This window comes from Ranitomeya variabilis, chromosome 1, assembly GCF_051348905.1.
Source record: "Ranitomeya variabilis isolate aRanVar5 chromosome 1, aRanVar5.hap1, whole genome shotgun sequence".
NCBI lineage: Eukaryota > Metazoa > Chordata > Amphibia > Anura > Dendrobatidae > Ranitomeya > Ranitomeya variabilis.
Genome location: NC_135232.1, coordinates 578,687,386 through 578,714,940, shown reverse-complemented (window position 1 = coordinate 578,714,940; position 27,555 = coordinate 578,687,386).

Sequence of the window (27,555 nt, the reverse complement as noted above, 5' to 3'; positions counted from 1 at the left end):
CATTGTCCTGTTCTGTCTAAATGGTGGTTTATCTGATACAGCAATTTTCAGGTGACACATAGGAGATTCAGGGACAGCCCTTGAGGAGCGGGGCCGCCTATATCGTGCTATCTGTAGGGTGCCAACCTCCGCTGATAGGCATTTTCAAGCAGGTTAAAGTATGAGGGTTATGTTAGTTCAACACTGTTGTCTGTATGTTGATTGTGTCTACTTCATGGTTTTAAAGTGATTAATAAAATGCTACATTTTATCTTCAATATCACTATGATATAAGGTTCTTTTTGTTTTTTTCTTGATTTTTTTACCTTATTTTGCCTATTTTCTTTAGTTTTTTGAAAATGTTGATATTCAATTGTGGTCCGCAAGTCCTCGGACAGTTCTCTTTTTGTTCTTCATGCTTAGTGTGGCACACAGACATACAATGTAAAGGTTGAGTCAACTTCTCCAGTTTTTATCTGGTTTCTGGTGTGATTTTCATATTGCCCATACCTGTTACTTGCCACAGGTGAGTTTGAACGAGCATCACATGCTTGAAACAAAGTTGTTTACCCACAATTTTGGAAAGTGACATCAATTTTGTCTGGCCCATTCTGGGGGTTTTGTGTTAAATTATATCCAATTTCACTTTTTTCAGCTTTTTGGGGGGTTGTTTCAATACACCCAAAGGAAATAAACATGTGTGTAACAAAACGTGTAATTGCAGTAATTTTTTGGAAGAAATACTTAATTTTTTGGAACAATGTCAAGAGTGTCAACCCTTTCGGCCATGACTGTACTTTTATAGGTGTAATGTATTAACATTTGCATATTTTTGCATAAGGAGGGGGATCATTATAGTAAGGAGCAGACACCCTTCACTGTCAGTATATTCTAGAGTCAAGGCCTCGAAAATATTTTTTTTCCAATTTTTTACTGACTAATCATTATTCTACAAACGTAACCCATACAGTATGTCTGTAACGGAGCCAAGCTCCCCTTCCATGCACACATTTCTGCTGGGCTTCCCTTCACATGCAGCATGTGCAATGTGTGCCAGACTCTGGCACAGCTTTCATTCATCAGCAGAATGAAAGATCAGTCCGGGCAGTGACAATGCCAGCCTATTTCTCCAAAAGAAAAGCCTGTTAGATGTTCTATTCCGATACATAATCGGAGCAGCATGAGCAGCCTTTTCTGATTTAGGTTGCCAAGCTATAAAATAATGCTCTAAAGGCGCCGAGAAAAATATTGAAATTTAAAATGTTATGCTAATGGGGTAAATTGGTGACAAAAAAATGCTAAAAGTGTAAGTGCAACTTTTGTTACAGCTGGAGATATGTAGGATATGTTGTAAAACCAGAAAAAAAATGTTGGTACTTCGGGTCTTGTAAAGTCCTTCGAAGTAGACCAGCTTCTCTGATGATCAACAATACAATTGCTAGCATGATAGCCCCTGCTGACTTGGTCAACTTTGCAGTGGCTGCTATGTCTCGATTTCATGGTCACTAGAGAAAGAATTCTTAACCACTCATTCTGGGCCTATGAACTCATTTAGCACCACTTGACTACTTCCTTTACAGTTCTCTTGAAACACATTTGTACAACAGTGGCCCAGTTCAGCTGCCACTTAGTCTTCCGTGGCTGCCCGTGGTTCCGAGCCCTGTGCTCACCATTATCTCCATCACATTTCTACTAAGCATTCTCCTAAGCAAGTTCTCTATTTCTTGACTGGAATATAGTTTTGTAACGGGCTGGGTGGTGGAACCACTGTGCCAAATCCCAAGGAAGACCTGGAGGGGTGTGACTAGGAGCCTCACCCAATCTGACCACGGACACGCAGCAGTTAACGACACCACGGTCCATAGAGAGACATGGGAGGTGATCCAGGTGCTACTCCAGGACTGACCTTGGGTAGATGGCGGCTGACCACTAGGAACGGGTAGCTGGGATAGCCCAGGGGAATGTCTAACAGATGCAGGAGGGCAGAGAAGATGACAGGAACTGCAGGTGCATATAGGACTGTCTGACGAAGAGATGAGCACTGGCAGGTGCATCTGGCTCTGCTGCCGCTGAGGTGAGCACTGGCAGGTGCAGCTGGCTCAGCTGCCATTGAGGTGAGCACTTGCAGGTGCAGCTGGCTCAGCTGCCGTTGAGGAAAGCAGTGGCGGGTGCAGCAGACTCGGCTAACATTGAAGGAAGCACTGGTGGGTGCTGCAGATTCAGCTACCGTTAAAGAAAGAACTGGCAGGTGCAGCAGGCTGAGATGCAAGTAAAGGGACCTGAGAACTGGCAAGCGTGTTAGGAAGAAACTCACAGCATTGCACAGGTGCTTTCATGTTGGAGGAGGTGGTTTAAATAGTAATTGACCTCCAGCTATTGGCTGGGGACACTTTAGAGGAACGAGCACAGCCCCTTTAAGAAACATGAAGTGTGCGCGCATGCGTGCAACTAAAGCACAGTGCTTGGAGACTTGATAGGAGTGCACGCACCCCAGGCAGCAGCAGACCTGGAAGGAGCAGGACGGGTGCCCCGGCGCTGGTGTCTCTGCAGGGAGAGAGGGGCTTCAGGCAGAGATGTGGGCTTTACAAGTTTCTTGACTAGAAGAGATGTATATCTCATTGCATATTGGCACCAAATAATCTTCTTATACAGGTGCATCTCACAAAATTAGAATATCATCAAAAAATTAACTTATTTCAGTTCTTCAATATAAAAAGTGAAACTCATATATTATATAAAGTCATTCCAAACAGAGTGATCTATTTCAAGTGTTTATTTCTTTTAATGTTGATGATTATGGCTTATAGCCAATGAAAACCCAAACATCATTATCTCAGTAAATTAGAATACTTTATAACACCAGCTTGAAAAATGATTTTAAAATCCGAAATGTTGGCCTACTGAAATACAGTATATGTTCAGTAAATGCAATCAATACCTGGTCGGGGCTCCTTTGACATCAATTACTGCATCAATGCGGTGTGGTATAGAGGTGATCAGTCTGTGGCACTGCTGAGGTGTTATGGAAGCCCAGGTTGCTTTAATAGCAGCCTTCAGCTGCCTTCCATTCCAATGAAACTTCAACACAAGGTTCAAGCATGGAAAAGTCTAGTCTCTGGTGACTGACTTAGGGATCTTAACTCTTCATTATGAGCCTTGAGAGTTGAAGATTTCCTGCTTAACCCCTTCACGACCTATGATGTATAGGTATGTCATAGGTCGAGTCCTGGCATTAGATGAGGGCTCCGGCGCTGAGCCCACATGTTTTCAGGGATATGACAGCTGATATGATCATCTGTCATGTGCCCCTAACAGCCGCGGGTGTTAACAATCTCTGACAGAGGCATTTAACTAGTGCAAACTGGATATGCGCCACTAGCTCTGCCCACTGATGCCCCTGTGACATGATTGAGGAGAGCCCATGGGTCTTCATGACAACCAGGGGTATGCATAGATCCCTTTGGTTGTCATTGCCAATTTGCAATGAGCACCGCCCCCTGGCAAGTATTCACAGCAGGTGATCAATTCTGCTACACACAGCAGGGCTTAAGCTGATTAGCACAGCTTCAGGTCTTCTATGGAGACTATTGAAGCAAGTGAAAAGTTTTCAAAAATATTCAAAAAATAAAAGTTACAAAAACAAAACACATATTTAGTATCGCCCGAGCTATCAAAATATAAAAGTAATTAATCTGATCGTAAACTGTGCATCGAGTAAAAAAAAAACATCAAAATGCCAGAATTATGTTTTTTTGGTCATTGCAATAAAATGCAATAACGGGAGATCAAAAGATCATATCTACACCAAAATGGTATAGATAAAAAAAAACATCAGCTCGGCGCTTGAAAAATATGCCTTCACCGTGCCCCAGATACAAAAAAAGAAGAAGCTACGGGTCTCAGCTCCTTTTTTTTTTACAAACTTTGGATTTTTTTGTCACCACTAGAACCTATACATATTTGGTATCTTCGAGCCCGTAATGACCTGGAGAATCATAACGGCAGGTCAGTTTTAGTATTTAGTATTTAGTGAACATGGTAAAAAAAAAAACTATTGAGGAATTACACCTTTTTTTGCATTTTGACCTCACTTGGAAATTTTTCCCATTTTTGGATACACTATATGGTAAAATCAATGGTTTCTTTGAAAAGGAAAACTTTTCCTGTTAAAAACAAGCCCTCACATAGAAATATTGTACAAAAACTAAAAAAGTTATGGCTCTAGGAAGAAGGGAAGCAAAAAATTAAAAAGCCAAAATGGAAAATCCCAAGGTCGCGAAGTAGGTAACAAATCTTCTGGACCCTTTCTTAGCCCATGAGCAAATATTAAACATTGATGTTGTCTACCATTTTGCACAATTACTTTGGTTTGAAGACTAGAGATCAATGTGGATAATTTCCACTTCGTTGATATACTCTCCAACTCTCCTGGAAAGTCTGAGTCTCTCGGAAAGCTTCCTGGACCACTAGAAGAGTTAACGGATCACACATGCATCACAGAAGCCTCCTGGAAAGCAAGCACTCTGTGTAGGTTTTCTGTGGGTGATGCCGAGATGCTCTATAATAATTCAAAGGGGATGTTCACCAAAATCAAACACTTGCTTAAAAATGTACCCAGTTTGCAGAGAGAGAAAATACAAAAAGAATATATAGTTATTACAACGACACAGCTCTTTTGCACTCGGTACTGTGTTCACAAATGGTCTGGAAGGTTGCTTAACATAACTAACATAGTTGATGATTGGCTGCAGCCTTCACAATTTGCTCATGCCTATTTTTTTGCCTCCATAAGTGGCCACTGATTAGCTGCAGAGGACTCTTGACACCCCTTGCCAGATGTAGCTGTCATGAGACTGGAGGGGCACACAGCACCAAATGTGGAGAAGTGGTTCCATTCTTGTAGTCAAGAACATTTTTTTTTCTCAACCCTTTGCATATTAAGAAAATGTTGGAAAGCAGTGGACAACCCCTTCTTGTGTCAGAAATGGGGCATAGTATGGGGCATAACCAGTAAAAAGTTTTCATTTTTTTTTACAGATCAATCAATAATTGGTTAAAATTTTATCTGTGATATGAATTGTTGTTTCAGCTACTGAGCACATTTGCCAACTTTCTTAAATCCCATCTATACAATTCCACTTTTTCCACTCGGAATGCTACAGTCGATCAGTGGCCATAGTAGTCTCTTGACACCCTGCCAGATGTTGTTGCAAGGAGACTGGTGAGGGACACAGTTCCCAGTGAGAATGAGTAGTGCCATTTCTGTAGGCAAGTATCTTTTTCATTTCTCTACACATTAAGAATATGTTTGAAAGTAGTGATCAACCCCTCATCATCTACCTGGGAGATGTCAGGAGCCTAAAGCTGCTGATCGACTGCAGCACCCAGCGCAAAAAAAATAGGCTCGAATGAAAATTTTGTTACTCCCTATTTCAAAATCTCACACATTTTGAAAAAAAAAATGTTGTTTGCTCAATAACAATTATTGATCTATACATATTAAAAATATAAAAGAAAAAACCTAGAAAAAATCTGATTGTTAAATAATGTCTTTGAATATAAATGAGTTGGATTTCCCTTACTAAACTGGGGTTTGCGCTTGGCTTACTCTAGCATTTGAGCACCATTGTCATTTTCGCGTATCTCCGCTCTAAAGTCAGTAATCCTCTTCTGTACACAGAGATTTGACAGCCTCAGATTCAGCGAGATAAACAATATCAGACTCGTGTTAGCGGAGAATTATATCCGTATAAAAATCTCTGTAACAAAATTGTTATGTGGTAAAGGCCATTAATATTGTTGAGAAATGAGTGATCAGATGGCAGATTTGTGATTACATAAAGGTGCCGTTCTATTAGTAGGAAGGAAGCACAATCACTTCTAAATTAAGCAGGTGATAAATTTGTAGGAATTGCAGAATTCTGTTTATGCTAATGTCATATTTCAGAATACAGCTGTAATTTTTCAGCTGCTATTATACCGAATGCATTCGATAAGGTCCCTGTTTCAGAAGAGGATTAAAAAAGGAAGACAAGGACAAAAAGCTTCTTAGAATTACCATACGTGGTTGGTCTGTGCTAAACGCACCGCACATACAACGCACGCTACAATGCACGCTACATGTCCAGAATCATATTGATGACCTTTATCAGTTATTTTGTCACCGTCAAACCTCTTGCGATGAACCTCTCGGCATTATAGATGAGCAAATTGCTTCAAGGTAAATCAAATTTGCCTCAAATGACACAAAATATTCAAATTCTAGGGAATCTGAAATTTTTGGCATTTTGATTCTCAGAAAAGCAGCTTGCTGGTCTCCTACTCATGCCCTGGCTACAATTTGGCCTAATTCAAAAGGGTCAGGAAGGGATTTAAAAATAAGAAAATGCTAATTCTCCCCAGGCCATCAACTATTGCATGCCACCGAGTTAGTATCTTTGATAGGTTTCTATGTTCTTCATATGCTCATGGTTCCTGCAATTCCATTGTAGATCAGCCATTCTGTTATAGTTTATTAAGGCTTATTTGGTGAGGTGGATTCTCAAAGCTGTAGGTCTGGATGTACAGCAACCTTGTAGCTGTTGGTGCATCTGGTTGAACCAAAGGAGTCACATTCTGTAGACCAGCTGAAAATGTGGCTGTAGTAGTTGCTGCTCAGCAGAAAGACAATTAAGACTCTGCAAGGTAGCAAAACTCAACATGCAGCAGAGATCTTAAGAAATGAATAAAGGGATTTGTCTAAGATGATACTGGCCAGAGATATAGCTGAGCGGAACAGAGCAACTGAGCTGTACAAGTTAGGAAACAAGCAACGATAAATATGTCATGAAGAAACTTGGTAACGGGTTGTTGCCATGTAGCAAAGTCCAGTGTTTGTAGCAGAGCTGTGTTCATCTTGAAGCACCTTGAAACCAAAGTAATGTGATGTTTCAGTGCCCAATGATTGTAGCATAACTTTATTTGCAATACCATGCCGGTCCTGGTGGTGTGCTGTTCTGTAACAGCACAGAGACTGCAGGAAAGAGGAACTAATGCTTCATTGATCTCAACTGCACCTGGTTCCCTAACATTCATATTCCTCCTAACCTCCCCTTTTAGTTAGGAAGTTGACATTACACTTTATTATTTGAACAGTACGAGAAGATTCAGAAAACTACAGCTTTTTGTGTCATACTCTTTTCTCTGACACTTGGTTTATGTACTTTTTCTTTCCCTTCTCCAGAAAACATTTTAGCACACCGACTGTTCTTTCTGCAGCCCGCAGTTGGTCTTGTATTCTCTTCCTGAAAGTGTAGCCGTTCGTACCTAAAAGGATTTCCTATTGATTGGAAACTGAGGTTTTCAGCGGGGCTCCAAGTGCCTTAAAAACAGAGTTAACTGAGAAGGTGCAGTCGTTTTCGTGCCTAAGAAAATAAAAAAAAAAGCAAGATTTTTTTTACCACCTTCCAAGAAAGCTATACATCTGATAGCCATGAAAAATTGCTGGAAGTAAATGCTCTTTATATAGATACAAAGCACAAAATATCAAATCTATAATTCCGTTTACATGTCTTGTTTCCAAGTAAAGGGATCTACTATATTGGTGCTTTAAACCAGAGATTTATCAATTGTGCATATAATATTTTTAGCTGCGCGGAATAGCACAACCAACTTCCCTTTACAATAAAGAGACATAGAAGAAAAATACTCTACTTCATGGTGTACTTTTTTTTTAGAATGGAAGCCTATGACTTAGGTTGAGCGAATTTTTCAAAATTCGGTCCCGATTACAATCGGCAGTGACTGTTGTTTTTGCAATGTTCGCTGAACACCATTTGAGTCAATGGGAGTAGAAATGATTGAATATGTTCGGAACCAATCATCAAACATAAATTTGGCACGAACAGGGTACCAATATGGCACAAATATGGCAAATTGAGATTCGGCAACCGATTCCAAACATATTCGCTCAACTCTATCTATGACTTGCTTACTAACACTAGCGTTATAGTACCAGGTGAGTCTTGCCCCCAAACCATGTGTGTACGGTTTACAAAACTTTTAATTTTCTAAGGCAGATCCAAATTTTGCAGGATTTACACAAAAAAAAAAAATTGGGATATTCCCATATTTATATACCATATATCAAAAGGATGCCCAAGATGGACACTGTGTATTTTAGGCTCCCTCATATAGCCTGTGCAGGAGTCTCACCCTCGAGATGCAGCTGCTTCTTTGTCTCAGGAGACAAGCTGGTGACTGGCCACCAGAAGTGAAGAGTCCAAAGCTGCAGAGGACTGGGCGAAGAGGCTAAAAAGTGTGAAAATTACACAGCATTTTTGTATTTGTCAAGAATTTGTTTTCTTTTTTTTCAATTTGCAGGATAGCCTCATCTAGCAGTGATACCCAATAAGCAGCCAACACTGATGGAAATACAGCTCTGGCAAAAATTAAGAGACCACCACATCAAAACCCTGTCATGGGCAGCCCAATCTCCAGACCTGAACCTCATTGAAAACCTCTGCCATGTAATCAAGAGGAAGATGGATAGTCACAAACCATCAAACAAAGAAAAACTACTTACATTTTGATGCCAAAAGCAGTGTGAAAGACTGGTGGAAAGCATGCCAAGACGCATGAAAGCATGGCTATTCCACAAAATTCCACATGGTTATTCCACAAAATTTTGACTTCTGAACTCTTCCTGAGTTAAAACATTAGTATTGTTGTTTATAAATGATTATGAACTTGTTTTCTTTGCACAATTTGAGGTCTGAAAGCACTGTTTTTTTAAATTTTGACTATTTTTTCTTTTCAGAAAAAAATACAAAATATATTGCTTGGAAATTCAGAGACATGTTGTCAGAAGTTTCTAGAATAAAAGAACTATTTACATTTTTCTCAAAAATGTACCTATAAAGAGAAAAATCAGACAAACTGAACATTTTAAAGTTGTCTCTTAATTTTTGCCAGAGTTGTAAACACCAAGTAGGCCAATCACTACAGCTTAATGCCTTAGATGCCCTAGTCAACATCAACTCTGGCATTAATGGTGTTTATGATGGTCTCTATTGGGGGTTGAGTTCCCACCTCTGCACAGGGGGAATATCGGGCCATCTCCGCTGCAGTCTCCCATTCTTCTCCTGCCGCAGAGGAGTCTGCTCAGTGGAGACGTTGGTCCCAGTGTCTTGCTCAGTCTGACTCTGTGCAAAGGGTTACTGCTGCTTTTCTAACTTCTGCCATTGAAGCCAGTGCTGGGCAGCGGCGAGCAGACGCTTTTGGGACTAAGTCCTGCTTTTCTCCTTCTGAGCATGTCCAGGGTAAGATCTCTCATTGGAGATAAAGGGTCACATGCTTGGATACTGCAGCAAAGCCCATTGGTTCTCCAGAAAGGTCCTGAAGTTGCTCAGGCTCTGTGGCAGCCTCTCATTGGTCCTTCTAGAAAGGTCTTGTACTTGCTGCAGCTATAAAAGGTTTGCATGACCGCACGGCCATGCGCTAGTATCAATTTATGTCATGAGTTTTGCGCCAATGTGGTCACTCTTGTGTGTATTCAGGGACCCGGCTGAAATAAGACACTTAGAATACCGGCACCTCCGGTGAGGAGATTGTGTGTATGGTTTCAGGGCCCCGGCTGAAATAAGACACTTAGAATACCGGCTCCTCCGGTGAGGAGATTGTATGATTGCCTACTTGACTGCGTGACCACAAGCTGCTATCTGCTCAGCAGTTACTGTGTATTCCTGTGAAGTTTAACAGGACACAGTCCTTTCTTTATAGCGACTCTGTGAAGCAACAGAGTTCGCTTCTACCGCCATATAGTGCTGCCGTTTGCCAGCAGCAGGTTCTTTTCCTGCACGGTGGACCCTGGGCTGCGAACGCACCAAATAACATCTCTATATTTACTCGGTGCATTCCGCCAGCCCTAACAGTATACTAGTGCCAGGGTCTGGCTGGTAAATGGCAGACAATCAGGGTCTCCATCAGCTGGAGGGTAGGTTGGTGGCACTTGAGCGCACAACCTCAGCTGTGGATGTTACCGCAGTCGCTGCTCAGGCTGCCAGTGTAGCTGCAGCCAGTTTGTCCACTGCCACCCCTGCTCTGACTTTATCCCGTCTCCCGCTTCCAGACAAGTTTGCTGGTGATAGTAAGCTATGTCGGGGATTCGTGAGTCAGTGCTCCATACATCTTGAGCTCCTGGCTGCACGTTTCCCTACGGAACGGGCGAAAGTGGGATTTATTTTATCCCTTTTGTCGGGCAGGGTGTTGGAATGAGCAATGCCGCTATGGGAGGGAAATGATCGTGTGGTGCGGAGTGCTCCTCTCTTCCTGGACGCTCTGAAACAGGTCTTTTTGGGACCTTGTGTCACCCACGATACCGCGCTCCAATTGTTGGCAATAACACAGGGTTCGTCCATGGTCAGCCAGTTCGCCATCCAATTCCGGACTCTGGCCTCTGAGCTGGAGTGGCAGGATAAAGTCCTTATTCCAGTGTTCTGGAAAGGACTGGCAGACCACGTGAAGGACGCCTTGGCCACCAGGGAGATTCACACCACACTGGAGGAGCTCATTTCCATATCTACCCGCATCGACCTCCGTTTTAACGAGCGGAGGTTAGAGCGGACCCAGTGTAGGCAGAGGTTTCGGCTGGCTCCTCCCTTCACCAGCCCTCTAGAATCTCCTATTCAGGCATCTGACTCCCATGAGGCCATAGAGGTTTCTCGAGCAGGACCTAAGTCTCGAACCGCTTGAGTACCCGTGGTTTGTAAAAATTGCCAACAGCTAGGACATTACGCCAATAAATGTCCATGGCGGTCGGGAAATGATTGCGTCTAGTAACCATTGGAGGAGGTTCACTAGACACAGCGGCATTTTCCTCCAAGCTGTCCTTCAAAGGGACAATCATGTTAGGCTCCTCCTCTCTAACAGTCGAGCTTTGTGTGGATTCTGGAGCAGAGGGGAATTTCATGTCCTCTGCTTTTGCTCTGCGCCATGCAATACCTGTGGTGATGCTCGCCAAACCGGTAACTGTTAGAGTAGTGAATGGGTCGACACTTCCATCACAAATCACACACCAGACTTTCCCTTTCACGTTGTCCATGTCCCCTTCCCACCAGGAGATTATTTCCCTTCTTGTCCTTCCCGAGGGAATGGACGAGATTCTGCTGGGAATACCCTGGCTCCGTTTCCACTCCCCACATATTGAGTGGACCTCTGGGAGGATATTGGGTTTGAGTGATTCATGTAAGGGCAGATGTGCGTTCAGGTTTCCACCACCAAGATACCCGCAGATCTTTCTTCCCTTCCCAAATTCTATTGGTCCTATGCAGACGTCTTCTCCAAAAAGGCAGCGGAGACCCTTCCGCCTCACCGTCCCTATGACTGTCCTATTGATCTCTTGCCTGGAGCAGAACCTCTTCGGGGACGGGTCTATCCCCTCTCTCTCCCGGAAATGGAGGCTATGTCCCAATACATCCAGGAGAATTTGGCAAGTGGGTTCATTAGGAAGTCAGTGTCACCTGCAGGGGCGGGGTACTTCTTTGTGCAGAAGAAGAACGGAGAATTATGTCCTTGCATAGATTACAGGGGTCTTAACGCCATCACCGTTAAGAATAAATACCCGTTGCCCCTGATTTCTGAGCTCTTTGATAGGCTACGGGGAGCAAGGGTATTTACCAAATTAGATCTGCGGGGTGCTTATAACCTGATCCACATCCATGAGGGGGACGAATGGAAGACGGCGTTTAATACCAGGGATGGGCACTATGAGTATCTGGTGATGCCCTTCGGGCTCTGTAATGCCCCAGCCTTTTTTCAAAACTTTGTCAACGATATCTTCCGGGATATGCTCTCCACCTCGGTCGTAGTCTATCTGGATGATATTCTCATCTTTTTTCCAGATATTGATTCCCACCGAGAGATGTTGGCAAAATCTTCGACCTCTTACGAGCAAATTCCCTCTATGCAAAGTTGGAGAAGTGTATGTTTGAGCAGGAGTCTTTACCTTTCTTGGGCTATATCATCTCCGCCCAGGGATTGGCTATGGATCCTGCCAAACTACAGGCTGTGATGGACTGGCAAGAACCCCATTCTCTTAAAGCGGTGCAGCGCTGTATTGGGTTCATTAACTACTATCGCCAGTTCATTCCCCACTTCTCAACTTTGGTAGCTCCCTTGGTAGCCCTCACCAAGAAGGGAGAAAATCCCAAATTGTGGTCTGAAGTGGTCTCCAGGGCCTTCTCTTCTATTAAGTCTCATTTTGCTAGCGCTCTCATCCTACATCGTCCCGATGTTTATAATGGAGGTGGATGCCTCATCCGTTGGTGCAGGAGCAGTCCTCTTCCAAAAGGATGCTCAAGGTCGGAAGCATCCTTGCTTCGTCTTCTCCAAGACCTTCACACCAGCGGAGAGGAATTATTCCATCGGGGACAGGTAGTTGCTAGCAATGAAGTTGTCTTTCTAGGAGTGGAGACATCTTTTGGAGGGGGTTCGCTTTCCCTTTCAAGTCTTCACGGACCACAAAAATCTGATATATTTTCAAACAGCCCAGCGGCTAAATTCTCGTCAGGCCAGATGGTCCTTGTTCTTCTCCCGGTTCCACTTCACCATCCATTATCTCGCTGGGGAGAAGAACATTCGTGCTGACGCCCTCTCTCGCTCCGTTGTGTCATCTGAGGAGGAGGAAGGGGAGCCTCGGCTTATTGTCCCTTCTGAGAGCCTGAGAACCGTAGCTCCGGTTTCGCTAGAATCTGTGCCTCCGGGTAAGACTTTTGTACCCATTAATTTGCGATCGGAGGTTCTCTCTTGGGCTCATTCGTCCAGGGTGGGTGGACACTTTGGGACAAAGAGGACATTTGAACTGCTGGCGAGGACATACTGGTGGCCACATATGGTCCATGATGTTGGAGATTATATTCGGGCGTGTGTCTCCTGCGCCAAAAATAAGTCTCCTTGACAATGGCCAGCTGGGTTACTCTATCCCTTGCCGGTGGCAGACAGGCCCTGGGAGATGGTTGGGATGGACTTTGTGGTGGGTTTGCCCAAGTCTCATGGCTGTACCATCATTTGGGTTATCACCGATCATTTTTCTAACATGGTGCATTTGGTGCCGCTTCCACGGCTACCTTCTGCACGGGCCTTGGCAGCGTTGTTTATAAAACACATTTTCCGCCTATACGGTATGCCGGACAAAATTGTCAGTCACCGGGGTCACCAGTTTGCGTCTTGGTTCTGGAGAGAGCTTTGTCATCTTCTCAGCATTGAGTTGAATCTCTCTTCCGCATATCATCCCGAGACAAATGGGTTGGTAGTGCAGCGCACCAGAGTCCTGGTCGTTGCAGTACTGACGCTCCGCCGCTAAGGGGAGTGATGGTACGTCTGAAGGCACTTAAGGAGTTCACCTGACCAGGTATCACAGTCACACATTACACTTCACATTCTGGCCACCAAGGGGAGCAAAGGGTTCTATGTATTAGGCCACTCCTCACAATCTGGTAAAACTGGGGGCTGGATAGGAAGTTAGTCAGAAGCTGACTGGGTTGGATCCAGGCAACATCCTGTGGCAGAGGGTGTTGCAGGGGAAGATTCAGGGGGGTCTCTGTCAGGGGTGGGATCCTGACAGTGGCCTAGCGAACAGAACAGAACGTTACGGAGCCGCACCAGCACCTGTTGTGGTGGCATCCTAAGAAAGGAAACGAAGCGAGGTTTATTGTGGAGAAGTGAGAAACGAGATCGCAGCAAAAAGGGGATAAAGCCAGTAGGAGTCGTGCCGTAAGATCGAGGCAACATCCTACTGAGTCGCGTAGCCGGTGGCCGGAATGCCGAGGAAGTATTAGGCTCCAAGCAGTACTTCAAACAGCGGCAGGACAGTTAATTTTAGGTTGGCTGTCTCACCTAAATCACCTAAGCAGACATAGGGGGCAATTGTGGGAGAGGGGCGACGCTAGGGTCCCGGAAGAACTCCAGGCCTACCTGTCATACGGGTGCGTCCTATCCATATCATCTGGGGGACAGAGAAAGAACATCAGAACAGATATAAGTTGTGAGAAAGAACATCAGAAACATACACAACAGTTGTGAGGACTATCCCGTGGTGCTCAGCAGGGAGGTACTACAACACACAGGCGCTAGAAGTTAGGCACTGATTTCCACCTGCAAAGGAAACTCTGGATGCGCCTTTGGACCGGCCAGTCTCAGCCTGCCCTGTTAGCAGTACTCTGGATTGCGGATCCTGAAGCCTTCAGTAAAGAGGTAAAGAGTAGTGTTGAGCATTCCGATACCGCAAGTATCGGGTATCGGCCGATACTTGCGGTATCGGAATTCCGATACCGGGATTCCGATACTTGCCGCGTATCGGATACCGGAATCAGAAGTTCCCAGATTCCAACTGCACGAATTCAGCCAATGAGAATGATTCCCAGTGTGGGCACATCCTGTTCAGCATGGAGGGCATGAAACTACTGGCAAGGCTGTGATTGGCTGCTGAAATGATGTCATGCTGCATTTTAAAAGTTGCTGGTGCCATTTTGCGCTCACTCTGCTGTGAATTCAGTTAGTGACAGGACGCTGTTTGCTGACTGAGGGCCAGTTTAGAGATAGCGATTTGCTTCTTTGTGCTTTTCAAAGGCTAATTTAGCAACCGCTGTGTTCACCTACTAATCACCTTGCTTTTGCCTTGTAGCGCTGTTTTCACAGCGATCTGCAAGGTCTGTGTGTGTGTGTGTGTGAGTGCAGCCCACTCTCTAGTCTGAGTGCAGCCATAGGCCATCCATAGCTGGTTGTATTCAGTTCAGGGAGGGTGGTTCATTGCCTCATACTGTTTTGTTTTTTTTGTTTTTTTTCAAGTAGTGTAGTCTGCTGCTCATTTTTTAAAAAAATTCCTATTAGTGTCTTTCCACCCGTCTCCAGCTAACTTGTGGAAAAACACTACATAGGATAAAGTAGAGGAGGGCTTTTGGGCCTTGCAGCGCCGTTTACGGCTGTCTGCACGGTCTCCGTGTGACTGCAGCTCGCCCTGTAGTCTGTGAGCAGCCATAGCCTGGTTGTCTCCAGCTCAGGGTTCTTCACTGCGTCATACCGTAAAATCAATTTTCCTTTTGTTTTAAGTAGTGCAGGCTGCTGCACATTTTTTCAAAAAATTCCTATTAGTGTCTTTCCACCCATCTCCAGCTAACTTGTGGAAAAACACTACATAGGATAACGTAGAGGAGGGTTTTTGGGCCTTGCAGCGCCGTTTACGGCTGTCTGCACGGTCTCCGTGTGACTGCAGCTCGCCCTGTAGTCTGTGAGCAGCCATAGCCTGGTTGTCTCCAGCTCAGGGTTCTTCACTGCGTCATACCGTAAAATCAATTTTCCTTTTGTTTTAAGTAGTGCAGGCTGCTGCACATTTTTTCAAAAAATTCCTATTAGTGTCTTTCCACCCATCTCCAGCTAACTTGTGGAAAAACACTACATAGGATAACGTAGAGGAGGGTTTTTGGGCCTTGCAGCGCCGTTTACGGCTGTCTGCACGGTCTCCGTGTGACTGCAGCTCGCCCTGTAGTCTGTGAGCAGCCATAGCCTGGTTGTCTCCAGCTCAGGGTTTTTCACTGCGTCATACCGTAAAATCAATTTTCCTTTTGTTTTAAGTAGTGCAGGCTGCTGCACATTTTTTCAAAAAATTCCTATTAGTGTCTTTCCACCCGTCTCCAGCTAACTTGTGGAAAAACACTACATAGGATAACGTAGAGGAGGGTTTTTGGGCCTTGCAGCGCCGTTTACGGCTGTCTGCACGGTCTCTGTGTGACTGCAGCTCGCCCTGTAGTCTGTGAGCAGCCATAGCCTGGTTGTCTCCAGCTCAGGGTTCTTCACTGCGTCATACCGTAAAATCAATTTTCCTTTTGTTTTAAGTAGTGCAGGCTGCTGCACATTTTTTCAAAAAATTCCTATTAGTGTCTTTCCACCCGTCTCCAGCTAACTTGTGGAAAAACACTACATAGGATAACGTAGAGGAGGGTTTTTGGGCCTTGCAGCGCCGTTTACGGCTGTCTGCACGGTCTCCGTGTGACTGCAGCTCTCTCTGTTGTCAGTTCAGTCCCCAAAAAATAAATAAATAATAAAGTTCACCAAACACACCAGTGACACCACTTAACATTTGTGTAGGCCACATTAGCTCATATTAAAGTCTAGTCCACACTTTAGAAAATTAGTGTTTCTTATACCTGTTAGGAGTTGTTCAGGAATAAGCACACAAAGCCGTTAGTACTTTTCTGCTTATCTTTATCAGTCAACCAAGATGAAGAAGGCAGTGAGTAAGGCACGTGGGCATGGGCGCGGAGCAGGGAGAGGACGTGGGGATTCTGTGCCTGCTGCGGGCATCGGTGACTCATCAGCACCCACTTTCACCAGGGAACAGTCCTTCATGCGCAGCTTTGTCGCAGAGCGCCGTACACCGCTGCTGCGTGAAGAACAAATTGAAGCCGTTGTCGGATGGATGGCAGCTAATGCATCAACTTCAATTAGTGCCACATCCTCTCAGACACAGAGCACTGGAGAGCAGCCATCTGTCTCTTCACCACCTGCCAAATTGCCCAGGCAGACAGAGAGCCCAGGAGAGGAGCCGTCTCTACTTCTGTTCTCTGAATCTCTTGGCTTGGAAACAGGGGGCCAGCCAAGCAGCATTGGAGAAATGGAAGAAGAGGCAGGGTGCAGTGATGCCCAACAGCTTTTTCTCTCTTCCTCTGAAGAGGCGGGTGGGCCAGTGCTTCCGGTCACCACATCGCAGGCCGCATCCGCTGATGATGACACTCAGGTGCCACTTTCTGGTGCGTGCTCTGCTGCTGAGACTACCCAGGAGGAGCAGTTGGGGGCAGAGGGTAGTGTAGATGATGAGGTCCTTGACCCATCTTGGCGTGAGGGACAGGAAGGTGGTGGGAGCAGCTCTGAGGAAGAGATTCCCCGTACGGCCCAAAGAGGGAGAGGGAGGGGGAAGACTGCAGATCCTGCAGCCTCCGCTTTGGCACCCGTTAGGAGCATGTCTCTTCCAAAAGCCAAAAAGGGCGCTCCCAAGACTTGCAGTGCCTGGTCCTTTTTTGACACAGTTGCAGATGACATTTGCTATGTCAAATGCAAGGTGTGTCATCACAAAGTAAAAAGAGGTCGAAATGTCAGCAACCTCAATACCTCCAACATGTGGAAACATGTGCGCAACAGGCACGCGGCGGAGTTACAAAAACACACTGAAGAGCTAGGCCAACCAACAGCGGCAGCTACCACCTCTTCAGCTCGTGTTGCCTCTTCCTCCAGCTCACACGCAGCTGGTTCGGCTTCCTCCCAGGATCGCCGTGGAAGAACCTCTGGCCCTGTTGTCCAGAGACCCGCTGTAATTCCACCCGCAGCACCACGTTCCCAGTCATCCACACACTCCCAGCCCAGTGTACAGCCATCGGTAGTACAGGCATGGGAGAAAAGGCGGCCTTTCTCGTCAAACCACCCACGAGCACAGGCTCTGACTGCAGGCATTGCCAAACTTCTGTCACTGGAAATGCTGTCATTCAGGCTGGTGGAGACTGACAGCTTCCGTAACTTGATGTCATTGGCAGTCCCACAGAACAATGTGCCCAGCCGCTTTTACTTCAGCAGGCAAGCCGTCCCTGCCCTGCACAAGCATGTGGAGGGACACATAAAACACGCGCTACTGAATGCCGTCAGTAGCAAGGTCCACCTCACCACCGATGCGTGGACCAGTCAACATGGACAGGGGCGATACCTTTCCCTCACTGCCCATTGGGTTAATGTCGTTGAGCCGGGTACAGATCGTGCGAGTGGCGCAGGATGTGTCCTGCCCACTCCAAGGATTGCAGGAATCCATTCTGTACGCATTGACTCCTCCTCTTACACCAGTTCCTCAGAATCATCGCTGCAGGAGCCGTCACAGTCCACCTCCACATGGACCCGTGATGAACGTTTACCTGTTACGACCGACATGAGCACAGCCGTGGCCAAACGTCAACAGGCCGTCTTGAAATTAATTTCTTTGGGGAATCGAAGCCACACAGCGCAGGAGCTCTGGAATGCCATCAAGCAGGAGAGCGATGTGTGGTTTGTGCCAGCGAATCTCCAGCCAGGCATTGTAGTGTGTGATAATGGCCGAAATCTGGTGGCAGCTCTGGGCCTCGGCAACCTCACTCACATCCCATGTCTGGCACATGTGCTCAATTTGGTCGTGCAGAGTTTTTTGAGGGACTATCCGGAACTTGATGCACTGCTGCACAAGGTCCGCCTAGAGTGTGCTCACTTGCGGCGTTCCAGCATGGCAAAAGCGCGCATTGCGGCTCTGCAGCGCCGACACCACCTGCCGGAACATCGCATCATATGTGACCTACCTACCAGGTGGAATTCCACGTTACATATGTTGGAGCGGTTGTGTGAGCAGCAGCAAGCTGTAATGGAGTACCAGCTGCATCAGGCGCAAAGATGTCGCACTCCGCGCCGTTCAGACTTAACAACCACAGAGTGGGCCACTATGAATGATGTCTGCCAGGTTTTGCGTCCCTTTGATTATTCCACGCGGATGGCGAGTGCAGATGATGCACTAGTCAGCATGACTGTCCCCCTTATCTGCCTGCTTGAAAAATCACTGCAAGCGCTAAGGGATGATGTTGTGGAAGAGGTGGAGGATGAGGATTCAACATTTCCATCATCTTCTGGACAGTCAGCGCCACGTGGTTCCTCACAAACGCGTAGGCAGGGGACAGTTTGTGAGGAGGATGAGGAGGAGTCAATGGAGGAGGAAGACATCCGTCCAGAGGAGGGAGTTACACAATTGTCCAGTACTCAGTGTGTACAGCGAGGGTGGGGTGATGATGAGCGGGCAGAGATCACGCCTCCAGCAGGGGACAGCGTTTCTTGGGCAGTTGGCAGTCTGCAGCACATGGTGGATTACATGCTGCAGTGCCTGAGAAACGACCGCCGCATCGCCCACATTCTCAACATGTCTGAATATTGGGTGTTCACCCTCCTCGATCCTCGCTACCGGGACAACGTAGAAAGCCTCATCACACCGTTGAACCGGGAGCGAAAAATGCGGGAGTACCAAGACACACTGGTGAATTCCATCATCTTCTCCATTCCAAGTGAGAGAAGTGCTGCTAGTGCATTACAAAGCAGCTCAGTGCGTCCAGGCAGTGGTGGAGGCTCTGCACAAAGAGGGAGCAGAAGCAGTGCCTCTGCCCAAGGCAAGAGCAGTATGGCCCAACTGTGGCACAGTTTTCTGTGCCCGCCACAAAAGTCAACACCATCACAGACGGCTCCAGTCAGCAGGAGGCAACGGTTCCGTCAGATGGTGACAGACTACATGTCTTGCCCTCTTGCTGTACTCCCAGACGGTTCTTCACCTTTCAAGTTTTGGGTCTCAAAGCTGGATACATGGCCAGAGCTAAGCCAGTATGCATTGGAGGTGCTGGCTTGCCCTGCAGCTAGTGTATTATCGGAACGCGTCTTTAGTGCTGCAGGTGGTGTACTAACTGACCGTCGCATGCGACTATCCTCCGATAACGTTGACCGGCTTACTTTCCTGAAAATGAACAAGGCCTGGATCTCGCCGGAATTTGCCACTCCTCTTCCTGATTAAATAATTAGGTGACTGTCTACGTTATCCAGGTCTCCTGTTGTGTTCATCTTTCTACCACCTGAACTTAAATTCCTGGGCTCCAACACCGCCAGTTGAGGCTCAGAAGTGCCGTCTGCACAGTCAAAACATACGACCCAGTGTTATTGGGTTTCAGTAACGTCAGCTGATCCCCAGCTGTGTAGCCGGCAATGTGTCCTGCGACCGCCACGCTGACACAACAACTGAAATGTAAGGGAACCTGTCCCCCCCCCAAGGCGTTTGTTACTGAAGGAGCCACCTTGTGCAGCAGTAATGCTGCACAAGGAAAAGGTAGCTATTTTTGTTTAGCTCCTTGCACACGCAGAACTTAACACTTATAAAATGTGTCCACTGATACCGTAAAACCGTCCCGGAGGTGGGACTTTCCTTCGTAATGTGACGCAGCACAGCCATCATTCTTACCCCCCCGGCGCGGTGCGCCGGCTGCTCAGCGTTGTTTGATTCCGTCCCAGAGCCTGCGCTGTTATGTTATCCCTTGGCCAGGCACACTTAGCGCTGCCCATCTTCTGACATCATTTGTGTCAGGCTGGCTGCGCCTGTGCGGCCGCGCTGGCCGAGAGCCCGCCTCGCAGTGTCTTCTGATTTAATCCCACTGGGGGCCTGAGATCCATGGACATGCGCAGTGCATATCTGAACCTCCACCTCTCACTCATCTTCCTACGGCTTCTTCAGACTGTGCGGTGTCAGCTGGTCCCTAATAGCATGCCACGGCCGTGACACCGCACAGTCTGAAGAAGCCGTAGCGAGGGGAGTGAGAGGCGAGGATATGCACTGCGCATGGCCACGGATCCCAGGCCCGCGGTGGGATTACATTAGATGACACTGCGAGGCGGGATCTCGGCCAGCGCAGCCGCACAGGCGCAGCCAGTCTGACACCAAATGATGTCAGAAGACGGGCAGCGCAAAATGTGTGCATGGCCAAGGGCTAACCTAACAGCGCAGGCTCCGGGACTGATTCAAACAACGCTGAGGAGGCGGCGCACGGCGCCAAGGGGGTAAGAATGACGGCTGTGCTGCGTCACATCACAAAGGAAAGTTCCACCAACCGGACGGTATCACGGTAGGAGGGGACACTTTTCATAAGTGTTAGGTTCAGCATGTGCAAGGACCATAATTAAAAGAGCTAAGTTTACCTTTTCCAGCATTAGTGCTGTACACGATGGCTCTTTCAGCTACAAACGCCAGGGGGGGGGTTAAAGTTTCCCTTTCAACTTGCGCCAGTGCAGGCTTCGGCCTACACTCTGCTCCCTCTCCTCCTCCTGCTGACCCTGGGCTCTAACACCACCAGTTGGGGCCCAGATGTGCTAGCTGCACAGAGCCAAACACCAGCCAATGTGTCAGTGGGGTTCAGCACCGCCAGCTGTTCCCCTGCTGTGTAGCCGGCTACGTGTCCTGCAACAGCCACGCAGACACAAGAACTGAAATTGAAGGAAACCTGTCCCCCCTCCCCCAGGCGTTTCTACCTTTTACAGCCACCTTGTACGACAGTAATGCTGCATGTGTGCAAGGTGGCTCATAAACTTATTCTCCTTGCGCACGCCGAACGTAACACGTCTACAATGTGTCCCCTGAGACCATTAAACCGTCCCTGAGGTGTGACTTTCCTTTGTAATGACACACTGCAACCCCCTTGGTAGCGCTGCCCATCTTCTGACATCATTGTTTGGCTGGCTGCGCCTCTGCGGCCGCCCTGCCCGACACAACGCCCCTCGGTGTCTTATTTATTTTGACTGCGAGGGTGTGATTGACGGGCATGAGCAGTGCATATCTTCGCCTGTTGTCACTCATCTCCTTCCGTCTTCTTCAGACTGTGCGGCTTCATGGCCGTGGCATGCGATAAGGGATCAGCTGACGCCGCACAGTCTGTAGCAGGTGTAAGGACCCGAGCGAGAGGCGAACATATGTACTGCGCCAGGCCATGAATCCCAGCCCCGCAGTGTGAAACACTGTAAAGGCACTGCGGGGCTGGGATTCATGGTCATCGCGAACCGCACCGGCCGACATTAAATGAGGTCAGGAGACGGGCAGCGCTAACAGCGCAAGGCCAAGGGATAACACGACAGCGCAGACTCCTGTACAGCAAATAACAACGCTCAGGAGGCTGCGCCCAGCACCAAGGTGGGATTCTTGACATCTGTGCTGCGTCTCATTACGAAGGGAACTCTCGCCTCCAACACAGTTTGACTGTGTAAGGGCCTAAATGTTATACGTGTTCCTTTCAGCGTGTGCAAGGAGAAAAATAAAAAGAGCAACCTTTGACTTGTGCAGCACTACTGCTGCATAAGGCGTGGCTCTTCTAGTTTGTAACACCTGAGGGGGGGTTAAAGGTTACCTGTAAAATTGGTTCAATTAGGCTTCGGCCTACACTCTGCTCCCCCTGCAGAGCCTGGGCTCTAACACGCCAGTTGGTGCCCGGTACTGCTAGCTGCACAGAGAAAAACACCAGCCAAAGTGTCAGTGGGGTTCAGCAACACCAGCTGTTCCCCTGCTGTGCAGCCGGCAACGTGTCCTGCAACAGCCACGCAGGCACAACAGACCCAAAGCTGCCGCCAGTGCAGGCTTCGGCCTACACTCTGCTCCCTCTCCTCCTCCTGCTGACCCTGGGCTCTAACACCGCCAGTTGGTGCCCGGTACTGCTAGCTGCACAGAGAAAAACACCAGCCAATGTGTCAGTGGGGTTCAGCACCGCCAGCTGTTCCCCTGCTGTGTAGCCGGCATCGTGTCCTGCAAAAGCCATGAAGACACAAGAACTGAAATTGAAGGGATCCTGTCGCTCCACCCCCAGGTGTTTGTGTGTTTTACAGCCACCTTGTTCAGCAATAATGCTGCATGTGTGCAAGGTGGCTCATAAACTTATTCTCCTTGCACACGTGGAACGGAACACGTCTACAATGTGTCCCCTGAGACCATTAAAACGTCCCTGAGGTGTGACTTTCCTTTGTAATGACACGTAGCAACCCCCTTGGTAGCGCTGCCCGTCTTCTCACATCATTGTTTGGCTGGCTGCGCCTCTGCGGCAGCCCTGCCCGACACAACGCCCCTCGGTGTCTAATTTATTTTGACTGCGAGGGTGTGATTGACGGGCATGAGCAGTGCATATCTTCGCCAGGCTGTCACTCATCTCCTTCCGCCTTCTTCAGACTGTGCGGCTTCATGGCCGTGGCATGCGATAAGGGATCATCTGATGCCGCACAGTCTGTAGCAGGTGTAAGGACACGAGCGAGAGGCGAACCTATGTACTGCGCCAGGCCATGAATCCCAGCCCCGCAGTGTTTTAACTATGTAAAGACACTGCGGGGCTGGCATTCATGGGCATCGCGAACCGCACTAGCCGACATGAAATGATGTCAGATGATGGGCAGCGCATGGCCAAGGGATAAGGCAACAACGCAGACTCCTGTACATCAAAATGCGATGCTCAGGAGGCCGCGCCAAGCACCAAGGTGGTATTTTTGCCAGCTGTGCTGTGTCTCATTACGAAGGGAACTCCCGCCTCCAAGACAGATTGACTGTATAAGGGCCAAAATGTTGTACGTGTTTCATTCAGCTTGTGCAAGGAACAAAATTAAAAGAGCAACCTTTGACTTGTGCAGCACTACTGCTGCATAAGGCGTGGCTCTTCTACTTTGTAACACCTGAGGGGGGGTTAAAGGTTACCTTTAAAATTGGTTCAATTAGGCTTCGGCCTACACTCTGCTCCCCCTGCAGATCCTGGGCTCTAACACCGCCCGTTGGTGCCCCGAAGTGCTGGCTGCACAGAGCAAAACACCAGCCAATGTGTCAGTGGGGTTCAGCACCGCCAGCTGTTCCCCTGCTGTGTAGCCGGCATCGTGTCCTGCAACAGCCACGCAGACACAAAGCTGCCACCAGTGCAGGCTTCGGCCTACACTCTGCTCCCTCTCCTCCTCCTGCTGACCCTGGGCTCTAACACCGCCAGTTGGTGCCCGGTACTGCTAGCTGCACAGAGAAAAACACCAGCCAATGTGTCAGTGGGGTTCAGCACCGCCAGCTGTTCCCCTGCTGTGCAGCCGGCAACGTGTCCTGCAACAGCCACGCAGACACAAGAACTGAAATTGAAGGGAACCTGTCCCCCCTCCCCCAGGCGTTTGTATGTTTTACAGCCACCTTGTACAGCGGTAATGCTGCATGTGTGCAAGGTGGCTCATAAACTTATTCTCCTTGCGCACGCCGAACGTAACACGTCTACAATGTGTCCCCTGAGACCATTAAACCGTCCCTGAGGTGTGACTTTCCTTTGTAATGACACGCTGCAACCCCCTTGGTAGCGCTGCCCATCTTCTGACATCATTGTTTGGCTGGCTGCGCCTCTGCGGCCGCCCTGCCCGACACAACGCCCCTCGGTGTCTTATTTATTTTGACTGCGAGGGTGTGATTGACGGGCATGAGCAGTGCATATCTTCGCCTGTTGTCACTCATCTCCTTCCGTCTTCTTCAGACTGTGCGGCTTCATGGCCGTGGCATGCGATAAGGGATCAGCTGACGCCGCACAGTCTGTAGCAGGTGTAAGGACCCGAGCGAGAGGCGAACATATGTACTGCGCCAGGCCATGAATCCCAGCCCCGCAGTGTGAAACACTGTAAAGGCACTGCGGGGCTGGGATTCATGGTCATCGCGAACCGCACCGGCCGACATTAAATGATGTCAGGAGACGGGCAGCGCAAACAGCGCAAGGCCAAGGGATAACACGACAGCGCAGACTCCTGTACAGCAAATAACAACGCTCAGGAGGCTGCACCCAGCAACAAGGTGGGATTTTTGACATCTGTGCTGCATCTCATTACGAAGGGAACTCTCGCCTCCAACACAGTTTGACTGTATAAGGGGCTAAATGTTATACGTGTTTCATTCAGCGTGTGCAAGGAGAAAAATTAAAAGAGCAACCTTTGACTTGTGCAGCACTACTGCTGCATAAGGTGTGGCTCTTCTAGTTTGTAACCCCTGAGGGGGGGTTAAAGGTTACCTTTAAAATTGGTTCAATTAGGCTTCGGCCTACACTCTGCTCCCCCTGCAGAGCCTGGGCTCTAACACCGCCAGTTGGGGCCCGGTACTGCTAGCTGCACAGAGAAAAACACCAGCCAATGAGTCAGTGGGGTTCAGCACCGCCAGCTGTTCCCCTGCTGTGTAGCCGGCATCGTGTCCTGCAACAGCCACGCAGACACAAAGCTGCCACCAGTGCAGGCTTCGGCCTACACTCTGCTCCCTCTCCTCCTCCTGCTGACCCTGGGCTCTAACACCGCCAGTTGGTGCCCGGTACTGCTAGCTGCACAGAGAAAAACACCAGCCAATGTGTCAGTGGGGTTCAGCACCGCCAGCTGTTCCCCTGCTGTGCAGCCGGCATCGTGTCCTGCAAAAGCCACGCAGACACAAGAACTGAAATTGAAGGGATCCTGTCGCCCCACCCCCAGGTGTTTGTATGTTTTACAGCCACCTTGTACAGCGGTAATGCTGCATGTGTGCAAGGTGGCTCATAAACTTATTCTCCTTGCACATGTGGAACTGAACACGTCAAAAATGTGTCCTCTGTGACCATTTAACTGTCCCGGAGGTGTGACTTTCCTTTGTAATGACACGCTGCAACCCCCTTGGTAGCGCTGCCCGTCTTCTGGCATCATTGTTTGGCTGGCTGCGCCTCTGCGGCCGCCCTGACCCACACAACGCCCCTCGGTGTCTTATTTATTTTGACTGCGAGGGTGTGATTGACGGGCATGAGCAGTGCATATCTTCGCCAGGCTGTCACTCAGCTCCTTCCGCCTTCTTCAGACGGTGCGGCTTCATGGCCGCGGCATGCGATAAGGGATCAGCTGACGCCGCACAGTCTGTAGCAGGTGTAAGGACACGAGCGAGAGGCGAACATATGTACTGCGCCAGGCCATGAATCCCAGCCCCGCAGTGTGAAACACTGTAAAGACACTGCGGGGCTGGGATTCATGGGCATCGCGAACCGCACCAGCCGATATGAAATGATGTCAGAAGACGGGCAGCGCATGACCAAGGGATAACGCAACAACACAGACTCCTGTACAGCAAAATGCGATGCTCAGGAGGCCGCGCCAAGCACCAAGGTGGGATTTTTGACATCTGTGCTGCGTCTCATTATGAAGGGAACTCTCGCCTCCAACACAGTTTGACTGTATAAAGGGCTAAATGTTATACGTATTTCATTCAGCGTGTGCAAGGAGAGAAATTAAAAGAGCAACCTTTGACTTGTGCAGCACTACTGCTGCATAAGGTGTGGCTCTTCTAGTTTGTAACCCCTGAGGGGGGGTTAAAGGTTACCTTTAAAATTGGTTCAACTAGGCTTCGGCCTACACTCTGCTCACCCTGCAGAGCCTGGGCTCTAACACCGCCAGTTGGGGCCCGGTACTGCTAGCTGCACAGAGAAAAACACCAGCCAATGTGTCAGTGGGGTTCAGCACCGCCAGCTGTTCCCCTGCTGTGTAGCCGGCAACGTGTCCTGCAACAGCCACGCAGACACAAAGCTGCCGCCAGTGCAGGCTTCGGCCTACACTCTGCTCCCTCTCCTCCTGCTGACCCTGGGCTCTAACACCGCCAGTTGGGGCCCGCTACTGCTAGCTGCACAGAGATAAACACCAGCCAATGTGTCAGTGGGGTTCAGCACCGCCAGCTGTTCCCCTGCTGTGTAGCCGGCAACGTGTCCTGCAACAGCCACGCAGACACAACAGACCTACAAATGCCTCCAGTGCAGGCTTCGGCCTACACTCTTCTCCCCCTGCTGACCCTTTGCTCCAACACCGCTAGTTGGGGCTCTAGGAAGACAAGCTTGAATAGGTCCCCATCCTGGTTCCAGCACCGTCAGCTGGTTCCGGGCAGAGCCTATGGCTTAGGTGCCTCCCTCTGGGTATCCGAGTTCCACCAACGTCAGGTGGTCCTTGGTAGTGCTTTCAGGCACGGGTACCTCCTGCTTAGTAACCGGGTTCCAGTAATGTCAGCTGGTCCTCGGTAGTTCCATTGGCTCTTGGACCTTCGGCTACCCATCCGGGTTCCAGTACCGTCAGCTGGTTCTCGGCAGTGTCTTTTGCTCTTGTACCTTCTGCTCCCCATCCTGGTTCCAGTACCGTCAGCTGGTTCCGGGCAGAGCCTTTGGCTTAGGTGCCTCCCTCTGGGTATCTGAGTTCCACCAACGTCAGGTGGTCCTTGGTAGTGCTTTCAGCACGGGTACCTCCTGCTTAGTAACCGGGTTCCAGTAATGTCAGCTGGTCCTCGGTAGTTCCATTGGCTCTTAGACCTTCGGCTACCCATCCGGGTTCCAGTACCGTCAGCTGGTTCTCGGCAGTGTCTTTTGCTCTTGTACCTTCTGCTCCCCATCCTGGTTCCAGTACCGTCAGCTGGTTCCGGGCAGAGCCTTTGGCTTAGGTGCCTCCCTCTGGGTATCCGAGTTCCACCAACGTCAGGTGGTCCTTGGTAGTGCTTTCAGGCACGGGTACCTCCTGTTTAGTAACCGGGTTCCAGTAACGTCAGCTGGTCCTCGGAAGTTCCATTGGCTCTTGGACCTTCGGGTAGCCATCCGAGTTCCAGTTCCATCAGCTGTTTCTCGGCATTTTCTCAGCCTTCTTGTACCTTCTGCTACATTTCCAAGTTCAAGACCCTAAAGACGATGACCCGGAAGACCACCCCTAAGATGACGACGGCACCAGAGACGACGACCACTGAGATGACGACGACCCTGGAGACGATGACCCTGAAGACCACCCCGATGACGACGACCCCGGAGACGACGACCCTGGAGACGACGACCCTGGAGACGACGACGACATGGGAGACCGAGAAGCAGAAGAGCAAGAGGCTGCAGAACAAAGAGCAGAAGAACATTAAGCATAAGACTAAATATCAGAGCAAAAGATATTATCTAAATTATAAGCAGAAGAAGACTAAGCAGTGTATGGGGGTGAGTCCGTTCCTCCTCGTGG